Genomic DNA, 25,431 nt, shown 5'->3' on the forward strand with positions numbered 1-25,431 from the left:
CACACACACACACACACACACACACACACACACACACACACACACCACACACACACACACACACACACACACACACGCACGCACGCACGCACGCACGCACGCACGCACACACACACACACACACACACACGCGCACACACACACACACACACACACACACACACACACACACACACACACACACACCACACACACACACACACAGTAAACAAGTTAAGGAGACACTCTTCTGGTGCACACGTGTTATGAGACAAGAAGGATGCGACATTGTTCCTCGTTAATTAGATGAGAGTAATTAAATTCGCAAGACAAGTCGACGCGTGCCAAGGAGGCGCTGAATGATGAACCCTGTCATAGAAGCACTTAACGGTATTTGCGAATCGCTGTTTTATGAGCAAGAAAAAACAAAACACAAAACAAAACAAAACAAACAAAAACAAACAAACAAACAAAAAAGGCTACATGCACCGCACCTATACGTGGGCGTCCCAGTCGTTACCTCTCCGTAGAAAGACAGAACGTGTTTTAGCCAAAGTATGGGCAATGAACGCTTTCTGGGGTCCGCCTTGAAGAAGGAACGTACGAAGGAGATTCATCTGGCGCCCCGAACGCGGAATGAACTTACTCGTTTTCAAAGAGAGAGAGAAAGGCAAAACAAAGAACACTTCGAGAAGCTTCTCGAACACGCGAGGCGCAGAAGAAGAAGGCAAATGACTCTTCGCCATGAAGTTCTCGGGCGCATACATCACTGGCCATTCTTCATTCAGCCAAGAAGGCGAAACACTGGAAACACTTACGAAAACGAGACGGCAGAAACACGAGAAAGCGACTGCCGCCGCTCTTTCCCCGTGGCGCGCAATTGATTCTCGACAGCTCGGGGCTCTCGGAAAGGGACGGGCCGACCTTAACGCTGTACAAAGGGGGCATCATGTCCCGACGGAAAGGAGCACTTTGAAGCAAGCTTCCCTTTTCCCCGTGTTCCCTTTTTCTTGTCTCGCCAGGTCGTTTAGCATCTTCTCCTCCGCTGCTTTTCTCTTGTTCGCGGAGGCCCCGCCGCCCTGGGTAGAGGGCGCGCGCAGTAACAAGACTCTGCCGAGGGCTCGCAACGAATGCGAACGATTAATTTCCGTTAGCATTTAATGAAGGGCCTTCGAGAGAACCGATGGACGCGTCTCCGGGGGGATCCGCGTGCGAGCCGTTCAGAGTACGCGGAAGGACAAACGCGAGCAGCGAGGCGACACAAAGATTGCCGTTGTTGCCGCCGAAAAGAAACCGACTCTGTGGAGACCAAAGCGAACCTGCAGAGGAGAAAATGAAATGTCCCGATTTGCAGGAGCTTAAGATATCCGAGAGAGAGAGAGAAAAAGCAAAACAATAACACATATACAAGTCCCACGGTACACATTAGCGCTGAATGAATTAATGGAGAGTAATCACTTACGATCAAGTTTGCAACAAGGAGACAGAATTGCCGCAAGAAAACAGCTATGGTGCTATCACTCTCTTATCATTAACTCCTGTTCCCCTGGAGGATAGTGAAAAAAATGCAAACTGGACAAAACTAATAAAAAAAGCAAACATTTAAGATTTATGAAAGCGGTAACAGCGCTCACCGAAGCTGATGAGGCATTCCTATACTGTTTTCACAATTAGAAAACGTTTTCTATACTGTTGAAAAATAAGGGGCCCCAGCGCACTTCGCCCAAGATGAGTACAGGTGCACGCAGTATGAGTATTGTAGCTCTTTTGCTTACTTCAGATAACGCATTTGCTCTGGCCAACGAAATTAAGTAACTAATTGCGAGATGTTACAATTAGCTGTTACAGGTATGGCAGTTTTCTATATTTGGCACAGCCGCTTTTGAAAGGCTTAGTCTCCGAGAATGTTAACTAAGACACGCTGTTCACTGTTTTTTTTTTATATTTGTCAGAATCACGCCAATATGCAATTCAAGCACACTCGTTCCTGCGGCATACGAGAGCGGCAAAAAAAAAAAAGAAATAAAAAATCTAGAGCAACGGTACTTCAAGCGAAAGGAAGGCTACCAAGAGCGGCTAGTATTTTACGTGACTGCGACGCAATGAACATTTGCGCACGTCCTTCCGGTCCAAGGACTTGCATAATAAAATAAGCCAGCTACGTCGAGAAAGGCAGAGGGCGATTAAGTGCGGAACTTCAACAGCGAACGAACAAACCGCAGAGACAGAGAATCGCTATTAAGGTCGCATTGACATTGCAGCTAATGACGCATGGAGACTGTGCTCGGGCTCACACCAGCTGCTCGGACTTCCCTGCCGGGAATACCTTTAACAGCCTTATTTATCCTCGACCCAGTCTCGCGTATTGCTTAAGCCACTAAAATGTCAGTAGGGTCAACGACAATGCGAACAAACGAGGAGGAGGTTGAGGACTTTCTTTGGCTCTGAAAGTACAGGGGTACAAATGCTCTGCTGCCTTTGTTGAAGAACGTGGCTACAGCTAGGAAACTACAGTTCACCGCGCACAGACGGCAGTAAGAGCCAAATATTAAGCAACGCTGAACGTCTGTTAGCGTGGGAACAGCACCGGTATCGTGAATTCCAGACCAAGGAACCTTAGCAGGTACTATATATAGGTTGTCATCGTAGCAGAAGATATAGTTTGCTCGAGCATAAGCAACGTGCTGGTCACCGAAAAAAGCTTTACCAGGAGAAAAAAGCGGGTAAAGAAAAAAAAAAAACCTGCGAAAAAAAAAAAACACCATGCCTCTTTAATAAAACTGGTGCGCCCTATCTGTGTCAGTGACGTTTTCTGTTTTTAGCAACGAGTAGTTTATGAGAGGATGTCTGTCCTTTTTTTCTGTTCTCGGAAAACATGGACATGGTCGCACGCACTGGTACAGTCAGACAACTTTTTACTTTCCGTATATAAAGAATTTCATTTGTTTCCTTTTGCTATCTCCAGTTGGAGATACAGCGGTTCCGCCTTTTCAGGAACGCTATTGGAAGTGGCGGATATCACCTGTAAAACAGTAATACAATAATAAATGCTCGCGTCTTGCGTGCCAAAACTGCAACGTGATTATGAGCACGCCGTGGCGGGGGACTCCGGATCGACCACCTGGTGTCCTCTAACGCGCGCCTAAATCTAAGCCCACGAGTCGTTCACTGCATTTCGCCCCCATCGAAATGCGCGGCCAGGAATCGAGATCGCGCCTCGAGCTTAGCAGCAGTGACACCCCACGTGCTAAGCTATCACGGCAGGTGCTACTTGTAAAACAGATGGTACTTAACAGGTAAACAGAATGCTACTTGTAAAACAAACCCACTACAACGTAACGAAACGCACATGGCCCTAAAGAGATCAAGAAAAATTTTGCACAATGATCTTAGTTACCTAATTAGGCGCAATATTTAAAAAAAACTTAACGAGCGCCACATGACGGCAAGCCATATGCCGTTGGTTTCATTCCGTTAAGGTTAACCACTTTTCTAAGATACTTGGTTCTAGTTAACGTTCTATATATATATATATATATATATATATATATATATATATATATATATATATATTATGATATATATATAGTATATATATATTATATATATATATATATATATATATATTATAATATATATATATATAGTGTTTAATGTTAACGTTAAATGAATATTTAGATATAAACTGTGACACGTGTAAGACGTAACTTAAGTTGAGTTGAATAAACTTTATTTGTCCAGCGGTTATTGCTACTGTTACCCGGCTGACAGGAGTCCATCGCTCGAGGAACACCTTCCGAGGTCCCCGGCGATGACCCTAACCCGCTGAACGGCCCACTCCTGGTCTTCGTGTAGTCACTCTTAGAACTACATTACTCGAAAGGCAGACATTATTACAGAAGAAATTATTATGAAAAAAAAAGGCATGAGCCATTCCACTCCGTGAAGATGAACGACCATCGAATATGTGTAGCACACGGATTTATTTCGTACATTCATTAATTTATTTAAACATTTATTTATATTGTTTTTAACTTTGGTGTATCCTCCTTTAAACCAAATCCATCTCGATTGGCGTGGCCCAGAAATGCAGCTCGAAGGTTATTTATATACTTTTAAAGACGATAGTCTTTCTTGGGGAACTTAAACGCAGAAATTTTGGTCTGTCTTTCTGTCTGTCTGTCTTTCTGTTTGTCGGCACGTCCCTCGATTCAGCCACTCGGCCAAAGTGGAACCACTTGCCCAAAGGCCAGCCGTCTTGAACTGGTATGGCTGTTCATACTTGTGAACGTTGTCGATCAAAAAGTAAATATCATGCATATCTGAGGTGCAACATCACTAGGTAAGCATTAGGTGGCGTGTTCCTTTAATAGAAAATGCATACATACGTAATTTTAAGGACCCTAGTTTCTTAAGCTGCGCTGAAAATGCATAAGAATGGAAGCTTGAGCGAGTTGGTATGCGTTCATTGTTGAAACAGCGCTCACTAGACGACGACGAAGTAAAAGAAGGCACAGGACAGGCGCTGCCTGTCGTGTGCCTTCTTTTACTTCGTCGTCGTCTAGTGAGCGCTGTTTCAACAAAGCTGAAAATGCGACTGCGCTGAAATTTGCCTTCCTCCGTTCATTGTTGTGTTTCGGTTTCGGTTCTGTATTGCACTGTACGAATCCCATGGGTTGGTGTTGAAAAACTTTAGTTTTGAGAAGGCCAAGAAGGTGAAAAAAATATTTAAAAAATGAAAAAGCAGCGTTGTGGGCGGCCTTCAGGCTGCCGGTTGTGGGCGCCGCTCTGGCGTTCCTGTTTTACCCAGGCGACGTGTAAATAAAAGAGTGTGTGGAGAGTACTCGTTGAGTGCGGACGTTTCTCTGCTTCAGCGCTTCGCGCCAAACCGCGTTTTCGGGCTGGCTGGCGTCCCCGCCGGTCGCGTTGGTCACCGCCGGTCTTCGCCTGCTGCTGCGCCGGGACTACCAGCACGCAACACAGAACTCATGTTTCCCGACGTATTGCCAGATGGCGTCCATATCTCCCACAGCGCCTCTTCTATCGTCTTTACACGACATTTGCAGCGAAGCACGCAGATACGCGGCCAATTTTTTTATTTAGTTACCTCTTTATTTCTTCATTATGGACTAATCTCGTTTATATGTAGATTTATTTGTTTAGTGATTTGCATGTTTATTTGCTTACTATTTTGTTTATTTTTAGTGGACCAATGGTGAGTAGTGGGGTTTGGCGAATTTCGGTGGCACATACGGGCTAGAGTTTTTCTGTTGAGTATAGGTTTTTCTTGACTAGGTAAAATTTAGCGGAGTGCGATGTCTTAATGTGCACTTCTCATTACTCTGAGGGTCGCAGTTACGTCAACCAATTTGCCCATTACGCCCGATGCCGTCTGAGCTGTCTGGGTGGCCACGGTCGCTTTTTTCTCAAATTTGAAGGTATAGATACCGTACATGACCATTATAATTTTCTTTTGAGTAGGTAACTGTTCGCGGAGTTACGAATGACCTAGTCATATGCAGCTTCGCTGTAAAATGAAACAATTAGCAAAGCTTCACTAAGCAACTTTTAAACTAATTACTTCTAGCGCACGTATAGCAATACGTGAACGCAGGGGTCCCTTTTCGTTGAACACAACCACACAAGGTTAACAGGCAGTACATCATTGAAAAGCAAAGAGGAACTTATTTTGTACATGATAATTTCTATACCTCAATTGCACACTATAACAAAAAAGCGTTTCCTATGCTCTATGAATTTCATTGGCTTCTCATCACTCTGCATCATACGGTTTTGTCTCTCATACAGTCATGTGCGGTGAACGTTCATAAATGTTAAAATCAAGTTAATCATTCCTCGGGTAACTAAGAGTCACTTACTTTGTAGTTATTTACCTTACAGCTCACAGACCGTATACACTTGGAATAGAATTTGAGGGTACGCAGCAAGCTTGCTGGCTCGGTTGCAAGTTATTTGTAACAAAACGCGGTTCAGTGCATCGAAGAACTCAAGCGAAGCACAAAGCGAATAGAAACGAAGTTGTGGCTTTGAGGTACATGGAAAACATCTATATGTTGGATGTTTCAAGGCGAGAAAGCCTGAAGACAAGAGTGGTAGGCATACGAACAAAACTACCAGGATGCTTTGTTGAAGTCGTTGCAATCTAACGGCGCACAATACAACATGATGGAAAGCTGGAGCATGGTGGATTGCATGACAGCAATGCGAACAAAATACAACATAAACAGTACAAGCGATATTACGAACAACTCTTTCGCCACTCATTACTGAACTGCTCGAGCGGCCAATTGAGTTTACTTTCTAGAAGGGCTCTAACTTTTTACGTGTTGCTTCAGGCCGTTCTCGCTTTCCAGTATTCAGCTCTCGTAATATCTGAGAAGGCACCCTGATGCTAACGACAGCGTAGGCAGTCTCTTAAGATGATAAGAACCCCTGAGAAAGTCATGGTAAATTGTTCAGTTTTCTAGGAAAGCAGAGCACTTCAGCATTTAGATGCCTCCACTACCTGCTCAGTTTCTTCCGTGGCGTTGGCAGAGCTCCTGTGACTGAGCGACACGGAAATAGACACACCTTCCGACGTGCTCCACTCAACCATAACAGATGAATAGGTTGTCGCAGAGCCGTCATATATCATACTTCTTTAAAATATTCTGGGGTCCCGCGGCACCAGTTGGTAAGACGCCAGAGAGTTTCTTCTGGGAAAGGAGAGGAAATTGGGTTCGGACTGCACGGTAACTGTCTTGAGAATCGACGAAGCCACCCCGATCCGCACACGAAAGAAGGCTGGGTCGACGGTATCCGAGTGGATCGCAGAATCCCATCAACATCGGGAAACATTACCTGCTGACAGCTCAAATATAAAGTCAGCCTCCTTTTCTTACCGCAGCTGCCATATAAATCCAGTCCTACTTGAAATTGGCAAAGAAGCGGTTGAGACAGGCGTTCTTTCTCAGTTCTGTGCTTATCTTCTCGCGCCTATGCCTGACCAGTGGCGTGCCCCGCCCCAACGCATGTATGAGAACGGCGTCTATCCACACGCTATAGCATGGTTGCGTGCTCCCACCTCCAAATTGTTTTTTTTTAACTTGTTCTCTAATCAACCTAATGTCAGAAGGCGGCAGCAAACGTTGCCAACTTTGTCCCGCCTCCCTGATTTTTCTGAATCTGACCACACAGAGGCCATTTTGAATGAGTTCCGACAGGCAGTTTTGCGAGACGAAGCGCTATAGCGTGTGTCGCCAGAGGTGGCTGGAGCTTGATACGACGTGACCAGCGCGAAAACGACTATGACGAACAACACGAACACACCACTGGTCACGTCACGGTGCATTACGAACTCGCCCAGCAAACTATATCCTTCTGAGGCCTGAACGTTCACGTCCCAGGATTTTTCATAGCGTTTTTTTTCCCCAAGATTGCGAAGAGATTTCCTACGGCTGGGGAAACACGCGATCGACCTCGTACAGCTGCAGAGCCACGCCACTGTCAACCATAGAATGTCGGTGGCCGTTGGATCAAATAAGCGACGCTGACAAACGCGTGTTGAATACCATTCTGAAGGTAAGTTCTTGAGTGGATGCCGACCAATTCTTTAGATAAGCATTTCATGTATGAGACAAATAAGGAATTACACGCAGTGCCAGGTGCAGCAGAAGCACGCCCACGCATGACAATGATTGATGATCGCAAGATTGACATGTCGAGCACTACCATCATATGATTTCTGAACTATGTCTTGGTTGACTCATTTCAGGTATCCTGGTTGAATCGTTTCAGTTTCTTCGTGACGCCCACAACAAGAATATATGGTGTTATCAACCGCGTTATGGCAGAGGACACCAAAAATAGGTTTTTAGCAGTGCTTGTTTAATGCGCAGTGTAGGTGCGGCTGATTCTTCTGTGGTTCGGCTAACGGACAACGGATTGAGGCTGTCTAATAAAAACACGGTGGACAACACACACACGCATCTTGTAGCCTTCGCTGCACATTTTCTCCGAGCAGTGAAAGAAGAAAAGTACAAAGGGACGCCATCTGCAATACGTCGGGAAACACGAGTGCTGTGTTGCGGGCTGGTACTCCCGGCGCAGCGGCAGGCGAAGACCGGCGGTGACCAACGCGACCGGTGGGGGACGCCGGCCAGCCCGAACACGCTGTTTGGCGCGATGCGCCGAAGGAGAAGAAACGTCCGCACTCAACGAGTACTCTCCACACACTCTTTTATTTACACGTCGCCTGGGTAACACAGCAATGCCAGAGCGGCGATCCCTGTCATTCGTACAATGCAATACTGAACCGAAACCGAAACCAACATGAGCTTGTGCAGAGGGCACGGAGGAAGACAAGTTTCAGCGCAGTCGCATTTTCAGCGCAGCTTAAGAAACTAGGGTTGTAACATTGTAGGGCGAGTAGGGCCAGAAGGACCGTCACGACGAAAACCTGCCTCCTCAGTCGTATTCGCCTGGAACGTTGGTGTGGCTTCGCGTTCCCTCCTCCACTCCTGGCCTTTCCACAAAGCTACTGCCTAAGTACGAAGGCCCCTACCGCGTCCTGCGTCAAGCATCCCCAGTTAACTATATGATTGAGCCTGTTCAATCATCTACGGGCCGCCGTCGTCGCGGCCGCGAGACTGTTAACGTCGATCGACTGAAGCCGCATTATGACCCACCAGCTGTACCTGTTCCTTAGGTCGCCAGGATGGCTCCTTTTCCGCGGGGGAGTGATTTGTAACATGGTACGGCGCAGACAAGAACGCCTGCGAAAGAAGAAGACGAAGACGGTGGCTGTTGGCGCTCGCGCTTGCTCGGCTTGGAGCGCTGATCGCTTCAGCTGTGGCAATCTTTAATAAACGCGTTACTGTCTCAACGTTAAACGCATACCATCAAGGTCTTTAAATTGCGTATCTATGTATTTTCTGTTAAAGGAACACACCGCCTAATGCTTACCTAGTGATGTTGCGCCTCAGATATGCGTAATGTTTGCTTTTTGATCAACAATGTACACAAGTATGAACCTAGTCAGCCGTTCACGATGGCTGGCCCTTGGGCAAGTGGTTCAACTTTGGCCGAGTGGTTGAATCGAGGACGTGCCGACAAACAGAAAGACAGACAGAAAGACAGACCAAAATTTCTGCGTTTAACTTCCCCAAGAAAGACTATCGTCTTTAAAACTGGTAGAACTGATCTTTGCTAGCGCAGAAACAGACAGTGCTTACAGCCGCTTAAAGAGGACTCGAAGCGTCCCCTTTAACTTCCGTAAACAGCATTCCTTTTCGTGTTATCAAACACGAATCATAATAGAAACAGCCAATCTTATTATCCCGGCTGAGAATCAAAACGCGTTCCAACAGCGTTTCAATAAAGTTATAAAAACACTTCTATTGATTTAGCATTCGGGGACATAACCAACTTGTCGTATCGTGTATTATTTTTTCTGCACCCCCGAAGACGACAGCATGTGATAAATGTAGCGATGATTTGAACACAAACGTACGCTAAAGAAAAAAAATACAATCTGGAAAATAGAGGACGTCTCAAACGCGCAGGCAGGATAATAGCGTATTACCAGGTATGCCAAAGAATAAGACCCAAGAAGAAAAAAAAAGAAAGAAAGAAGAAGGGCATGCGAAAATCTATACGCGCGATCTACGTAGTGTCTTCAGACAGCAGTGGGCACACGCCCAAGGTTTCAGTCTTATTGGGGGTAAACAGAGCGGAATAGGCAGGGAGACGAGTTGATCTTGGTGCAAGCGGCTATGGGAGCGCGCGTCCTGTTCGAGCTATATTGGGTCCTCCGAGAAGAGCGCCCGGTCGCCCATCGAGCGCCCATTGCTTGCCCGGCCCACTTGTCTCTCCTCGTCCCGGCTTTGTTGTCTTCCATTACTGGAGCGCGCTTGGTGGCCGCGCTTTATGGCAGAAGCCTCAGGGGTGGGCTTTCCTTCGCGAACGTGATTGGTGGCGTTCCATTTGAGGGTTAAACCCACTCTCGGCCCGCAATAAGCGCCCCAAATAGCATCTAATATATAACGTATCGCTGGAGGCGCGTCCGTGAAGCGACGCTCCTCCTGTCACTTGGCGCGCAAGAACGACGGCCGCTTAAAATTGTTCCCCATAGGCAGTGATCGCGAAAGCGTGAACGGCCATCGCTATGGAGACATTTCGCCTTGCTAATCCCCGCTCCGCGCTGAACCGAACGTTAAACGCACGGCTGCTAAAACGGCCTCCCGTATGTCTATTTGTCAAGTGAACAGAGTCAAGACGAAAAAAAAATATTACGAGAACTAGCTGTGTGGCGTTAAGGACAGGATCTCCACTTCTAAACAAACAGAGTAGGTGTTCAAAAGGGCACAGAACTAAAAATTGCTCTTAGCGCGTCTGGTGATTACGAAATTTGGTGAAGGAATAGAATAAATAATGAAAACAGCATATATCGTTCTTCGTGAATTTTCTTTCTAAGTCAGGTTACACATGCAAAAACACTAAACTAGCTCAGAACCTTTATTGTGTGACAAGTAGAATTATCGGGGGAATATTGAGGGAAATCACTGCAGATAGACAGTAGATCTCTCGCTAAATTCATCCTTGTGCAAGGGGGTTTATTGACGACGTCTGGTAGCAGGCAGACCGCAGGTCTAGCGAGAAACAAGCAGGATCCGCAACCACAGCTCGCGATCAGCGCTCGCGCCTTTGCACCAAGAGATGATCCCACTGGCGAATGCCTCGCTCTTTCACCGCTACAATACCCCGGCGATGAAGAGGAGCCATCCTGGCGACTCAAGGTGACGAGAGGACAGGAGGGTCGTAACAGGGCTTGAGGCGACTGACGTGGACCGTCTCACGACCAAGACGGCGCTTGTCCGTGGACGGCTGGACCGGCTCAATCACATAGGTGATAGGAGAGGGGCACTGGATGACGCGGTAAGGGCCGGTATACTTCGGTGCAAACTTGGGAGTCAGGTCAGGAGAGTGAAAAGGCAGTCGAAGCCACACGAGAGAGCCGACGGGGAAAGTGTCCTGGGCCACATCACGGTCATGGCGATCTTTTTGGAGGGCTTGATTATCCGCCGTGAATGAGCGTGCGAGCTGACGACACTCTTCAGCATATTCGGCCATTTCGGAAACTGGGCTGAATTCTGAGGTATCGGGATTGTACGGCAGTATTGTGTCAAGGGTGCTGCATGGCTCGCGGCCATACAAAAGAAAGAATGGGGAAAAGCCTGTTGTGGATTGCGTCGCAGTATTGTATGCGTACGTCACGAAAGGGAGAATGACATCCCAATTGGAGTGGTCCAAATCAATATACATAGTAATCATGTCTCCCAGTGTGCGGTTGAAACGTTCCGTTAGGCCGTTCGTCTGAGGGTGGTAGGCCGTTGATGTGCGGTGCACTGTACGGCATGAGTGAAGAAGCTGTTGTAGAACTTCAGACAAAAACACGCGACCTCTGTCACTCAGTAGCTCCCGTGGTGCCCCATGACGAAGAACGAACCGATGCAAGATGAAGGTGGCAACGTCACGAGCACCAGCCGAAGGTAGCGCTGCCGTTTCGGCGTATCTTGTCAGATGGTCGGCAGCTACAATCACCCATCGATTACCAGCAATAGAGCACGGAAGTGGGCCGTATAGGTCAATCCCAACACGGTCAAATGGGCGTGCAGGACATGGTAGAGGCTGCAGTTGACCGGGTGAATGAGGAAATGTCTTACGCTGTTGACACATGGAACATGAGCGAATGTATTTTCGCACAAATGTGTACATACCCCGCCAGTAGTAACGTTGGCGGATCCGCTCATACGTTTATAGCGCACCAGCGTGTGCATGTTGCGGTTCAGCGTGAAAATATGCGCAGACATCAGACCGCATATGGCGGGGTATGACGAGCAGCCATTTACGACCCGCCACTTGATAATTGCGACGGTATAGTAGGGCATCCCGTATTGCGAAATGCGTTGCCTGGCGGCGAAGAGCCCGCGGGTATCCGGAAGTTGAGGAGTCGGAGAGCATATTCAAGAGAGACAATCCAAGGGTCCTTCCGCTGTTCAGATGGCATGTCGGTGACGCTAACAGCGGCGAGGGGGAAGTCAATGGTTGAGCTCTCCTTTTCATCGGATTTCACGGGTGATCGTGAGAGAGCATCTGCATCAGAATGCTTTCAGCCCCGATCGGTAGACGACGCGAATGTCGAACCTCTTGTAGCGAAGTGCCCAACGTCCAAGCCGACCAGAAGGATCTTTTAGCGACGCCAACCAACAGAGTGCGTGATGGTCAGTCACCACGTCGAAAGTTTGTACAAATAGGGGCGAAACTTGTTTAACGCCCACACAATCGCGAGGCACTCCTTTTCGGTTACAGAGTAGTTGACTTCCGGCTTAGTGAGGGCACGGCTGGCATAGGCGACCACATACTCCGTAAAACCAGGTTTGCGTTGCGCGAGTACTGCACCAAGGCCAACGCCACTGGCGTCTGTGTGTACCTCGATTGGCGCAGTTGGGTCGTAATGGCGCAGGACGGGCGGCGAAGTAAGTAGGTTGGCGCAGAGTAGTGAAGGATTCGTCACAGGCTTGTGTCCAATTCGAAAGATCCGCCGGGCCAGCAAGGAGTTTGGTGAGCGGGGCGATGATGGAAGCGAAGTTCCGGGAAGGCGACGAAAATATGAGCACAGGCCCACGAAGCTCCGTAGTTCTTTCAACTGTAGTCGGCTTGGGAAATTCAGCAACAGCGCGAAGTTTGTCAGGGTCGGGGAGGATGCCGTCTTTTGAAACGACATGACCAAGTATGGTGAGTTGCCGAGCCCCGAAGTGGCATTTATTCAGGTTAAGCTGAAGGTTTGCGTTGGTAAGGCACTGGAGAACTTGAGACGAGTGAGATGCGAGGTGAAATCGGGTGAAAAAACGACAACGTCGTCAAGATAGCACAAGCATATCTTCCATTTAAGACCGCGTAAAATGCCGTCCATCATTCGCTCGAACGTTGCGGGCGCATTACAAAGTCCGAAAGGCATTACTGTAAATTCGTAGAGGCCATCCGGTGTGACGAACGCTGTTTTCGGGCGATCAGACTCGGCCATTGGGACCTGCCAATAACCCGAACGCAGGTCTAGCGAAGAAAAGAATTCGGCACCTTGGAGACAATCGAGGGCGTCGTCTATGCGGGGAAGAGGGTAAACATCTTTTCTCGTAATTTTGTTCAGGCGCCTGTAGTCCACGCAGAATCGGATGGAACCATCTTTCTTCTTGACGAGTACAACTGGGGAAGACCAAGGACTACAAGAAGGCTTGATGACTCCGCGCTGTAGCATGTCGTCAACTTGCTCTGTAATGACACGACGCTCCGCTGATGACACACGATAGGGGCGCTGGCGCAAAGGAGTATTGTCCCCGGTGTCAATTGTGTGAACAATGGTGTTTGTTCGACCTAGCGCCGCTTGGGGGAAGTCAAACGAACGTCTGAACTCATGCAGCAGGGCAAGAAGCTGCTCTCGTTGAGCCGGAGCGAGATGGCTGTCGATGGAACGGTGAAATGCATCTGAGGACACGCTGTCCGACGCAAGGTGAGGAACCAACGCGTTCAGTTCCGGATTCAACTTGGTGTCGTAGAGATCAAGAGGCACGATAACGCCTTCATCGATAGGCTGAATGTGGCCGAGCGTCTCGTTGCGGCGCAAATTGAGAGGACACGAGTTGGGATTAGAAATAAATATCCCGGTGGTGTCTTGACTGAAGCGCCAGAACGGCGAATGGCAGCGACGTGTGGTGGCGGCTACCGAAGATGTCAGATGGCGTGAACAAAACAGTAACGTCAGAAAGGGAAGCGCAGTAGGCATGAACAAATACGGCGCTGAAAGGAGGGAGGTCAATGTCCGTCGCGACGACAAGGTTGGTCACAGCAGATACGGTCACATCGACAGAAGGCGCTTCACGAAACGCAGATAGTTCCACTTCGGCCCGAGCGCAGTCGACAACGGCGTGATGGCGTGATAAGAAATCCCATCCTAGAATGATATCGTGGGAACATGAAGCCAGCACGAGAAATTCAATGGTGTACAACACGTCCCGAATTACCACTTTGGCTGTACACGCCGCAACGGGCTCAATTTTTTGTGCGCTCGCAGTGCTGAGGGAAACCACGGGAGAAAGCGTCGTTACTTTACGAATAGAGCGGCAGAGTCTTTGACTGATCACGGATATTGCGGCACCAGTATCGATGAGCGCAAATGCTCGTACACCTTCGACAGTTACATCAATAAGATTGGCGGGGGACAGGCGAGGACTTACACGAATAGGACGATGACGCAGCTCGTGCCTCCGGAGCTGCGGCAGTCAGTTTTCCGTCTCAGTGGGGGTAGGTCGTCGACGCATAGGGGACACAGAACGACGACGTGGTGAAGGGGTAGCAGAGCATCGAGAAGCAAAGGTTTGGGTATCGGGAGCAGCTTGCACGTCGCGTTCGTAAACTTCAGGTGGCGTGTGAGGCGCGCGGTATGGCGGCCGAAACGAGTAGTCGTGATATCTTGGTGCCTCCGGGTTCACCGCGAAGCGCCGACGACATAGGCGTGCAACGTGACCTGGGATTCCCGCAAGCGTAGCAGATGGGCCGGTTGTCAGCAGTGCGCCAGGATTTCCGTAGTGCTGCGGTGTAGCAGAAAATGGCATGGTGGACGGTCGCACAGGTTGTGGGGGCGATACCGGCAGACGACGCGGCGGCCTTGCTGCGGCAGCTGCATAAGTCAGTGGTGCGGCGACAGGTGTCGGTGAAGAGGCGGACGGCAACGGCAACGCTCGGAGACCTGCTCTTGAATAGCCTGTGTGATAGTCGGCGATAGGCAGTTCGTGGGCACTTCGGTGGTCGGCAAATACGACAGGCACGAGAGCTGTCGAGCCACTTCTTCGCGTACATATTCTTTTATCTGCGCCAACAGGGTGTTATCACCACCGACGGTCAAAGCGACGAGGGAGTCGTCTGCTGTCATAGACCTCCGAACTGAGACGCGTTGCTTACGAAGTTCTTCGAAGCTCTGGCACAAAGTCACAAGCTCGGACACGGTACGTGGGTCCTTCGCCAGCAACATTTGAAAAGCATCATCGTCGATGCCTTTCAATATATGTCGGATCTTGTCTTGTTCAGTCATCTCAGGGTTCAGGCGCTTGCATAGATCGATGACATCTTCGATGTAGCTGGTGAAGTTTTCGCCCTGCTTTTGCGCACGTCCGCGTAGGCGCTGCTCGGCACGGAGCTTGCGTACTGCGGGGCGACCAAACACAGCTGCCAAGATGGTCTTGAAAGCGGCCCACGTGGAAAATTCCGAATTGTGATTGTGGAACCACAGGCTGGCGACGTCTTTGAGGTAGAATGGGACATACTCCAATTTCGAGGGGTCGTCCCACTTGTTGGCGGCGCTCACCTTTTCAAATAACAGCAGCCAATCTTCCACATCTTGGTCCTCGGTGCCGTTGAAGAAGGGAGGATCGCGTTGGCGCAGGGTGGTAGGCACGATGACCAGCGGCGACTGGGCCGTGCCTTGTTGGGCGGTGCCTTGCTCGGTGGTCTGGATCAGGCATTGTCGGCGCAGTGGGCAGCTTCCGGCTTCGAAGTTCCAGATTTAACTACCCACTTTGCAAGGGTGTTTATTGACGACGTCTCGTAGCAGGCAGACCGCAGGTCTAGCGAGAAACAAGCAGGATCCGCAACCACAGCTCGCGATCAGCGCTCGCGCCTTTGCACCAAGAGATGATCCCACTGGTGAATGCCTCGCTCTTTCACCGCTACACCTTGGCTCATCATTCTATGGAACGGCCATTCGTCGGTATGCTACAAATTCATTCGTGCTACACAGAAGTTACGAAAGTCCAGCTACTCCCATGTGGAGACCGGCAGGTCTAGCCTAACGGCCCTGTCGCGGGCGCACTGGACGGCCAGGATTTGGTCTTGAAGGTTTGGACTGGGTAGAAGCGCATCCCACTCGGCCTTGCTGTAAGTCGGGCCGAGCGACCCGCACTCCCATAGCATGTGTGCTAATGTAGCGACCTGCCCGACAAGCCGGCGTGTAGTACAAAAAAGCACATGGATAACAAGAAAACAAACCGCCAGCCTCGTGGATCGAGGCGCGCGGACTGCGCGAACACTTCATACTTGCGGCGTTCGCGTGATTAAAAAAAATCCCCACGATAACCACGAAGTGAATGATGTTAGAGGAGTTTTCTCGGAGATAATAGGGTAAACTGTGCATGCTCCGTACAATTCCTCTACTGTCATATAAACGCGTGACACGTTGTTATAGTAGCGATTGTCGTCAGGTTGTTGTCGAACCACAAGCGGTCGCATACTTTGCAGCTGTGGCCGAACGTGTGGTCAAGGAAATCGCGCTTGAAGCGCGCATCGGCGCCACCAACTTCAGGTAGCGACCGCTTTCGGCGCTTGACCACTGCATGCCGCGCCCGTACCTCTTGGAGGTTCTCTTGCCGCCGCTTCCGCGCTGCTTCGACTTCGCGGCTTGTATCTCGGGGTCCACGACGCTGACGTCTCTCTGCGGCCTCGCGAGCTCTCACCGCAGGGTCTTGGCGGCGAGCCCACGCTGCTGCTGCCTTGCGAGCCCTCCGCTCCACCACCTTGTTTTCTTCGTTCATGTTATTACTATCGAAGTGCACTGACTGACGACTGTCGAAAGAGAGAGAAAGCGCGCAGCTGTGGCCCTTTAGCGGTCTCCTATTAAACTAGAGCACGCGCCGGAGTAGAGCGAGCGCCGCATGCTACAGTTGGCTATGCTATATGTAGTTTTGCCTGCGTTAATATCATCATCAAGGCGCTCGAAGAACAAGAGGAAGAAGACTTTTCTTTCGCGCGAGCGTGCGCTGAGCCAAGCTAGCGGGAGCAATGAGAACTAGCGGCTACTACGGCAATGGACAAGCCCCGGGCATAAGGAGCAAGCTCCTAAAACGGCGTTCGCGCGTCTCTCACTTCGTCGTTGCAAAGGATTGAAACCGAGGCGATAAGGAAGAAGATAAAAAAGACTATTCCCTAGCGCAGAAGATGTCATGGAAAGCTTCCGCGAAGCCACTTGGAGAGCGGCAAAAAAATGCGGGCAGTTTGCACTAAGTCACGCAAAGCTTGTCACAGCGAAGCACGGGCCCGTCGCCGCTCGTACTCGCCGTCGAGCGACTCGTCTAGCTTCGAGATGCGCGGCTTCCTCCTCGGGAGCATCCACTTTCCTAGGACGCCCCATGACTGTCTCGGCACGATCGGGCGCAGGCAGGATATGCACTGTAGAGCGGAGGTAGCGCGCGATGTCTCCGTAGGTGGGCGTGGCTTAGCTACTGCGCATGCGCGGCTTGGCCAGGTGGTGCGGTATCACTAGGTGGCGCGATGCTTGCTTCCTCTTTCTGTCTTATTTTCTCTCTGTCTATTTCTTTCTCTCTCTTTCGTTGATCTTCTCTCTTTCTCTCTTTCTCATTCTTTCTGTGCTACGCTTTACTCTCTCACCACCTCCTTTCCCTCCTCCTCACCATCACACCTCTACTCCTCATGCTCACTTCCCTTTTCCCCCTCCTTGCTACACTATACTATAAAAGGCTATGCTATGCTCCGCTAGCGTGCCTGGATAGCCGAGTGGTTAGGATGCTCGCCTTCGGATCCGGGGTATGCGATTTCGAATCCCACCTCGCGAAGAATTTTTTTCGTCAACTATTTCTGTCTCTCTCTTTCTTTGTATCTTTCTTGCTGTCTCTTTCTTTCTTTCTCTATCTCTCTCTGTACTCGTTCTCTCACCCATCAGGGTTATTACAGGCCACGCCGGAACGGTGAGTAGTGGGATTTGCCTAAATTCTGTGGCACATATGCGTTCATGATGATGATAGTTTTTGCAGAGCAGGGACGATTCTCTGCGAGCATTAACACCTCAGTCCCTGTTAAAAAAGCGGCGTTCGCGATACTCCGCTTAGTGAGGTCTACGGGAGAGAAAGCCATACGAAAGCGAGTGGAAGCGTGACTTTACATATATATGAGGATAACAAAAGCAAATCAAGCGAGTAGTGAATTAGAGCACATTAGTGAAAGTTCAGTTAGCGGAAGTCAATTAGTGAACGCTGGACGTCGATATAAAGTGGACGGTAAGATAGCCACACCGGATGGCTTTCACCTTCGAGTCGACTTAGGCGAATACATAAGGGACCCTCTGAGTTTTTTTTTTCTTTTTTTGCTGGTTGCCTGCCCTTCCTATCACGACAAGAAGAGAGAGAGAACGAGTAGGGCGTGGAGGCAGGTATACCGCGAGGGTAATTCGTTACTGGTCGCCTTCCGTCGCCGTGTTGCTGGAATCGCGTGCAGAATAATTAGTGCCAACTCTTTATGCAGCACGTATTTACTCTATTGCAGCTCCCCTACACACAGCGTGCGAACAAAGAAGACATTATACAGGGAGGAGGCGGGCACAACGCATTACAGCTTCTTGCGTTCATTATTTGCTTTGCCGTCCGTTCGCACTGTGCTTTCCACGATAAGAAACCATTAACTTGGAACGCTAACTACTACGTTGAAATTCATTTTTAACCGAGCTGGCGTAATCAGCTCTATAGAATATAACGTATTTTGAGCTTTAAATATTCTGTAGAAAGCCAGTGTACACTTGTCGCTAAAGAAAGCCTGGCGCTGGAATCAATGCAGCGCTGGACATGGTACTGGAGGTTGGTTCAGATTTGTTTGTGTGCGCAACCATGAGGGCCCGTGTGTTCAATAATAAATCTGAAAAAAAAAACTTGTTAGCAGCAATTTCAGTCCGTGAGGTAGTTCATACACGTCCGAGTATGTTGTCAACAAACTGTAAATTGCGGTCGTGTTGCGAAGTGCGGGTGCAAGCGTTCTCGCAAGAGTAAATACGGATTCCATGTGACTGTCGCCCATTACACGTCGTCAGCTCCCAAGAATTAAAATGTTCGTAGTTTTTAGTGCCTGCAATGTTCAACCGCAATGATTCTCAAACACTGAACGAAGAAATACGCCATATATCTGCATGTAATGAATGAATGAAACCACGTTTATTCCACATTGGAATGCGCCGAGGGCGCTGCGGTGGAAAGAGAGGGGTATTATGACAGAGAGAAAGGGTAATGCTGCCTCCGTTTTATTAACGGACGTCCTGGAGGCAGTGTGCGACTCTGTGGTGCGGTTTTTACAGCATATCAAAGGCGCTTCGTACTACCAGGTGCTTTTACCTCTTCAATTGTGATACTGTGATTGACAGTTCAGTTTCTCAGTATTCGGCAGTTGTGTAAGTTTATAGCTTTCACTTCCGCACAGCTATTAAATTGATCAAAAATATGCCTTTCGAAACACATGAAGGGAAATCTGACACTTTACTATTCGATTAGGTCAAACGAGTCAACTATAATAAGGCAGCCTCCTATGTGAAATGCTGTTCGGTGAAATGCTTTCGTAGGGCCGTGTTCGTGACGGCATATCTTTGCACTGATCTTAGGATATTCGACTTCCAGCTTCCCTTTTTTTTCTTTTTTTTTTTGACAATGACATTCGGTACTTGCGTGCAGTGTGGCATAATACAAAATGTTCATTGACGTCAAAAGCAGGCGCATGCCTGCATAGCTGTCATCACTCCTGACAGCAGAGCTGTTTAAGCCTAGCGTTAGTCCGTCCGCCGCGTACAAAAAACCTCGCGTTGTCTAACAAAACTTGGCAAAACCTCGAAAGGCCAGGACCAGTTAAGTGCCGATCAGCTCTGCTGTGTCTATTGCCTTGCGCCACTAGTGCAAGATACGCCCAGTTCCTTTCTTTAAGTGGCTGCGATGCGTAGTGAAATTAAGAGCAGCGATATACGATTTTTCTTGAGGCGAATGAATGTCCTGGTCGTTATACAAATACACAAGGCCTTGTTTACCGAAAAGGAGGTGGGCTTCGTGTTCAGAGCGAACCGGGTGAGCGGGGTGCTTGAGACATTCGGGGCTGGAAGCGTTTGAAGTTGCGCAATGTCTTAAGTGCGCTCTGTGCATTATTAATCGACGGCATGCCAGAGACAGCACCGTGCGGAGGTAAGAAAGTCTTGCGGAAACGCGTTAATGGAGCAATGCGGCGTACTGTTGAACATCCTGCATTCTTAAGTAGGCAGCCCATCTGGGTTGAGCGGCCTATCACTGGGGCGCACTAGAATTAACTGCTACTGATACTATTAGTGAAAAACGTTCAAAGAGCTCTTAGCGGGAGGAACGAAGACTTTGCGGGTAGAAATGATGGACAAAATTGGGGCTTGCATGCTTGCGCAAACAATGAAATTTGTCTACGGAGAATGAATGCAAGATATTGTAAAGTGGGCTTGTAGGTGCCTTAACGGGGCCGTGTCAAATGACAAACATTGTAACGCTGTAAAAGAAACATGGAGGAGCACTGCACAATTCTATGATCACATCCTAATAACATCAAAAAGACTATATTCCTAAGGTAGTACTAATAAATATGCAATGCGTGCAGACCCGCACGCTGTGCATATTTGCGAAATAACTGGGTGACACAGTTTACAAGTTTAACAACAACGAAGGAATAAACAAAAACAACTTACGTTTGACTGTTAGGAAAACAAGTTTGCTGAGGTCTTCGCCGAAGCCATTGGAGGCCTTGCAGAGGTAGTACCCCGACTCCTCAGGCTCCAACTGGTGGATTGATAGAGTGCCATTCGGAAACAAGCCGTACTTGTGACTGTTGTAGAGCGGTAGGAACTCTTCTCGAGTGGAGTCTGCGTAAAGAAAAGTCAGCGGCTAATGTGAAAGAGAATATTGTTATTAACAGGAAACGTAAGTCCACACATGGCTTAATTAACAGCTGCGTAAAACTCGATAACTCTATTACTTGCATTTTAGCACTTCTTCATCGTTTTTCAGACACGCCGCGTGCCAGTCGCCTGATAAATCATACTTGATAAATGCTTTGAAACTGTTCATATCTCAATTAAACAAAAGTATGATTTCTGCGTCTTTTAGTTGCGCGTTGTGATAAATTTGATTTTTCGGATCTTTAGTTGTTAATAAAATTCGAAGGGGAATATGTGGTAGAGCATTGAAAACTCTGCCATGAGCCAAAAACTCTACTGCAATAATGAGCAAGCCACTCCGCATTAGCGTATTACTCGCCCCGCCATGACGCCTCTAGTCTCTTTGACAGTGGTCCTGTTTTGTCCGTGTACAGGCTACTACTATCAGGACTACATTCACCCACCACATAAACTATCGAAGCAATCTTTCTAGAAGCTCACGTCCGTCAGAATGCCAGCGTTGCCCCGACTCCTTACCAGGATTCCCAGAAGCCATGATAGGATGGACACCGCAGGGAAATTTAGTGTTGAATTCCCTCATGCTGCTGTAATCACCATATTGTTGTATCGGTATATAGAAAATATATCTGACGCGTTATTCGGGACTCTACCGAATTCTCCCTCAGCTTTCGGATGTAACTTATAAAGATTGCACCCACCGAGCCAGGTCTATCATCAGTATAGCCCCAAACCGACGTCGCTACTGTCGCCTACTTGCAAACCTACGCACACGTATATTGTGCGCAGCTTTATCTTGCTCTGGGACGTCGTTTTAGAAGCTGCCGGTTAGTGTCGCAGTGCAGAAGATTAGAAGATTAGGTCTAGCGGTCTAAAGACAATTAAGCCGAAGTTTCTCGATTTCTGCCTGTGGTTTCCGGCAACATATCTTAAAGTGTCCACATGAACCCTCGCTATCGCTGGTATTACCTACCACCTGTATACGCGAATAATTGGGTGTGCTTCCGCCTATAACAGCGCGTCGAACGGGCGATCTACCTTTCTGTTCAAGAAAGTATCTCAGGAACGGACGAACTCTGCACAGGCGTGATGAGTTTCCTGTGACCAGTGATAGAAGTAATGACCGATGTCTATAATTTCGTGCACTATGAAGTGATCCACATGACAGCAAATTTATATCAAAATACTACAGCTATTTTGTGTATAACTGGAATGTGTCTTACAGGGTCGGCTGAAATTACCCTTGCCAATGAAACACGAGGCATACAATTTTCCGAACAGCCGTGCTGATAATATATAGTGGCTGCCTTAGAACTGCTTATAAAAGAACGACAACAAGAACGACAACGTTGCTTTAGTGTTTCTGCCTGTCTTAAAGGAGGCAACGATGTCTCCATAGCAGAACGAAAGTGCCAGGCTCGCAGCGGAGGGCAGGCGGCGCGACCGTGACGTTGCATTACCGGAGGCGATCATCCATGTGATGATGGGCTGCGGCGTTCCAGACGCGCTGCACTGGAGCTGCACGTTGCGACCCTGCACCACGGCTGCGCTCTCCGGCTCGACATCCCACTTTGGTGGCTCTGTCATGGGGAAGAGGAAGTTAAGCAACTCATCTCAGCTTTCGACAATTGTGCTCGTGCTACGCACACTCTATTTGAATATCTTGATTGTCATCACTGACGCAGCTTTGCTATTCTCTTATCGTTTCTTTGAACTCCGCGTTCTTAAGGACATTCATATCAATTTCTTCACAGTTACGCATTGTTCCATTAGTGTGGTTATAGTATTTATTCAAAATTATTTTCTTCGGATCAGTTGGCTAAAGCTTTCGTTTCTTTGTATCGCTCTTTTAATTATGCATTATTTTCCTTGATTACACAGTTTACGTGCTGTTACGCGCTGTCATTTATTTTACAGTTTTCAATTTCCTTTGTTTTTTAATTTGTAATGATTATTGCGCTTTTTCAAAACCCCAGGTTTACGTCCCATGTTCCCTGCAATTTTGGTACACTTCATGTTTGAAGACCATCATGAACAATGTGTGCTACGTCGGAGTGCCCATAGCTTTTCGGTTAAGGCAGACCGAATAAACTCCTAAGAAACCTCTGTGAGAACGGATACCTTCATACTTGGTTAGCGTGAGAACAAGTAAGACCACGACATCGGAGACAAGTTTTATTCCAGACTGTTCGTCTTCATCAGCAAAAGAGCCGTTTCCAAACAATAATGGTTTTTACGCTTTCAGGGAGATGTCCGCACTATTTAATTTTATTAAGGGAAGTACTGGAATCTATCATCTATTTCCATGAGATTAATTCAAACAAGGGCGCTTAAGGTTTGCTCTCTTAGATCCATCTGCTTAGAACAGAGATAACCACCATATCTATGGGATACAAATTACGTTATCCAACATCTTGACGAGAAAAATTCCAACATTGCCGTTAGGATCTACATGATTTGTGCCGATTATGTGTCTCCTGCATTGTATTGAAACATTCCAGAAAATCTTCGCTTCATTTTGGTTCCAACAAGCGCGTTGGAGAAACTTCTTTCATATACTAGCAGTTTTATGTTGCTTTTCTTCCTGTTCACGTTTTTATTTGCTTTCTGAAGAGGTATTTGTTATTGCTTTCTTTTTCCAATTGAACATTTTTCCCGTTCGCTTGATACATCTATACCTCCCCCTTTTCCCCTAAATTCGCTGTTTTATTTGTTTGTTCACCCAGTCCGAGATCGATTTTTTTTACTTCCTGTTTTCTGAGAAGTTGGAAGCAGAACATTCGAAACCATTGATCGCATTTAAGGCTTCTTTTTGTCTTTTATTCATTGAATCCCATCGCAGTCGCTGTTTTTTCTTCCCTCGCAAGATAACCCAAATCTGAAGACCCGCCTGTCACCCCCACGCTAAAGAATCACTCGCAAAGGTTTCGCAACAAATCCCCACTTTTCAGCAAATTTCATTCACCCTAGCCATTCCTTACGTTACTCTTTCTACTCGCTTAGGCTCCTTAATATTGAAAGAAGTGGCTGTGTAAACCTGTTAAGGAAAGCAGCTGTTGCTACGACATAAAATAAGTACCTTTGTCGAAACTTGGTCTTCGAACGAAAGCTATTAAATTTTGCCGCCTTTCCGCTTATGCACTATCCTTTTTTTTTAATTAGAAGTAATGCAATTGATCTACTAATCAGTTTCAAAACTAACGTAATCAAGGTAGCAAATAAATCGTGAAACTGTTGAATTAAGCGATGCTCTAGGATGGAATGATCCTGAAACACCGATAGCGGAACTTTTGTACACGAGGGCTGCTCACGTGGTATCCCGCGCTTCGTCAAGACTGCTGCATATCGGGACTGCGTAATAAGCAACTTTCCCATGTACGCGAAGCGTTCGTACGTTCTGGCTGTCCGTTATATTTATGAGATCTCTCTGTCTAGAGGTGTCAGAATAAATGTGACAGAGTGGAGGTGTCAGAATCTCGAATAAATAAAAATTTGGACGGTGTTACGCTCTTGTAGCACAGGAAGGCGAAAGTCTGGCTGCACTCGTGTGAGACAAATGAGCCGCAACGAGCGAGTTCATATGTTTTGCATTAAGTCGACCCTTTGAAAGCCTCGTGCGAGCACTTTGGTCTTTTTATGTCTTTTTCAAAGGTTTGCAGACTTTTAGCGAAGTATCCACAATGCGTCTGTAGGGCAATACGCACACTTTCGTAGCTACACGCTTTTTGATACTGTGACTGATGATGATGATGATGGTGAATGACGGCTGAGGCCTTTATAACTTGGTGGGAAGCCTTACACCACTAACTCTATATGCAATTCCACGATTCTGCCCCGCAATATTACGTACGTCTGTTAACGTGCCTCCTCGCCCGACATGACGGCCTGTATAGGGTCTTTTTCCGGAGCAGTTTCAAGTACTGGAGTGTGGCTCTGTAGTAGAATACTTGATTGCCTCGTGTACTGCCTAGTTTCGATTCCGGCTCGAACCCTGTTTTTTGATTGGGGGGGGGGGGGGTCGGGGGGGGGGGGGAGACGGCGCGGTTTTCGGTTGCCTACGTGCACGGTCGTCGCCGAAGGTAACCGCCAACATAGATACCCAAGGCTTTCCCCTGTTCAAAATAGCCACCGCACTCATGAATAAGGGTAATCTTTCTTGATCTTTTTTTTTCCATGTCATCTTCCAGTATTAGCGTAACTCATTTATGAAGAAACCGGCATAGATGACCGAAATAAAGGCCAGAAATCTTCGCTGCTGTTCGGACGCACTGGGGCACTTTGGAAGCGACCACGTGTCGATTTGCAAGCGCTCGACGTATACGTATATTTATAGCATTGGCCGAATAATGCTTAGATTGGCAAATGAGGATAAATGTCTCTTTTAATCAGCCACTGCATTTGCTGCGTACGACAATTGGCCAATGAAAGAGAACATGTCAGTACCGTGCCACGTTCACCAATAACGGTAAGAAGGCAGCGGTGGGCGACCGTTTTCCTATTTCGTGTATAGAGAGGGCGTCACGCAGCACCCTCACGCAGCACTATCACGCAGCACGATTTAAAAAAAGAGGAACGGCGTTACGCAAAGCAAACCTAGTACATGTTGTTCCCAGAATACTAGAGTAGCCGCTACTAATTTTTTGGAACATGAGGTTTAATTAATCAATCAT

At 47.9% G+C, this 25,431-nt stretch overlaps 1 pseudogene; it reads right to left on the reverse strand.

Annotated features, from left to right (window-relative positions):
• LOC119405178 (Down syndrome cell adhesion molecule homolog) overlaps positions 1 to 25,431 on the reverse strand; it is a 591,162-nt pseudogene that overhangs the window by 182,754 nt on the left and 382,977 nt on the right.

This window comes from Rhipicephalus sanguineus, chromosome 1, assembly GCF_013339695.2.
Source record: "Rhipicephalus sanguineus isolate Rsan-2018 chromosome 1, BIME_Rsan_1.4, whole genome shotgun sequence".
Lineage (NCBI taxonomy): Eukaryota > Metazoa > Arthropoda > Arachnida > Ixodida > Ixodidae > Rhipicephalus > Rhipicephalus sanguineus.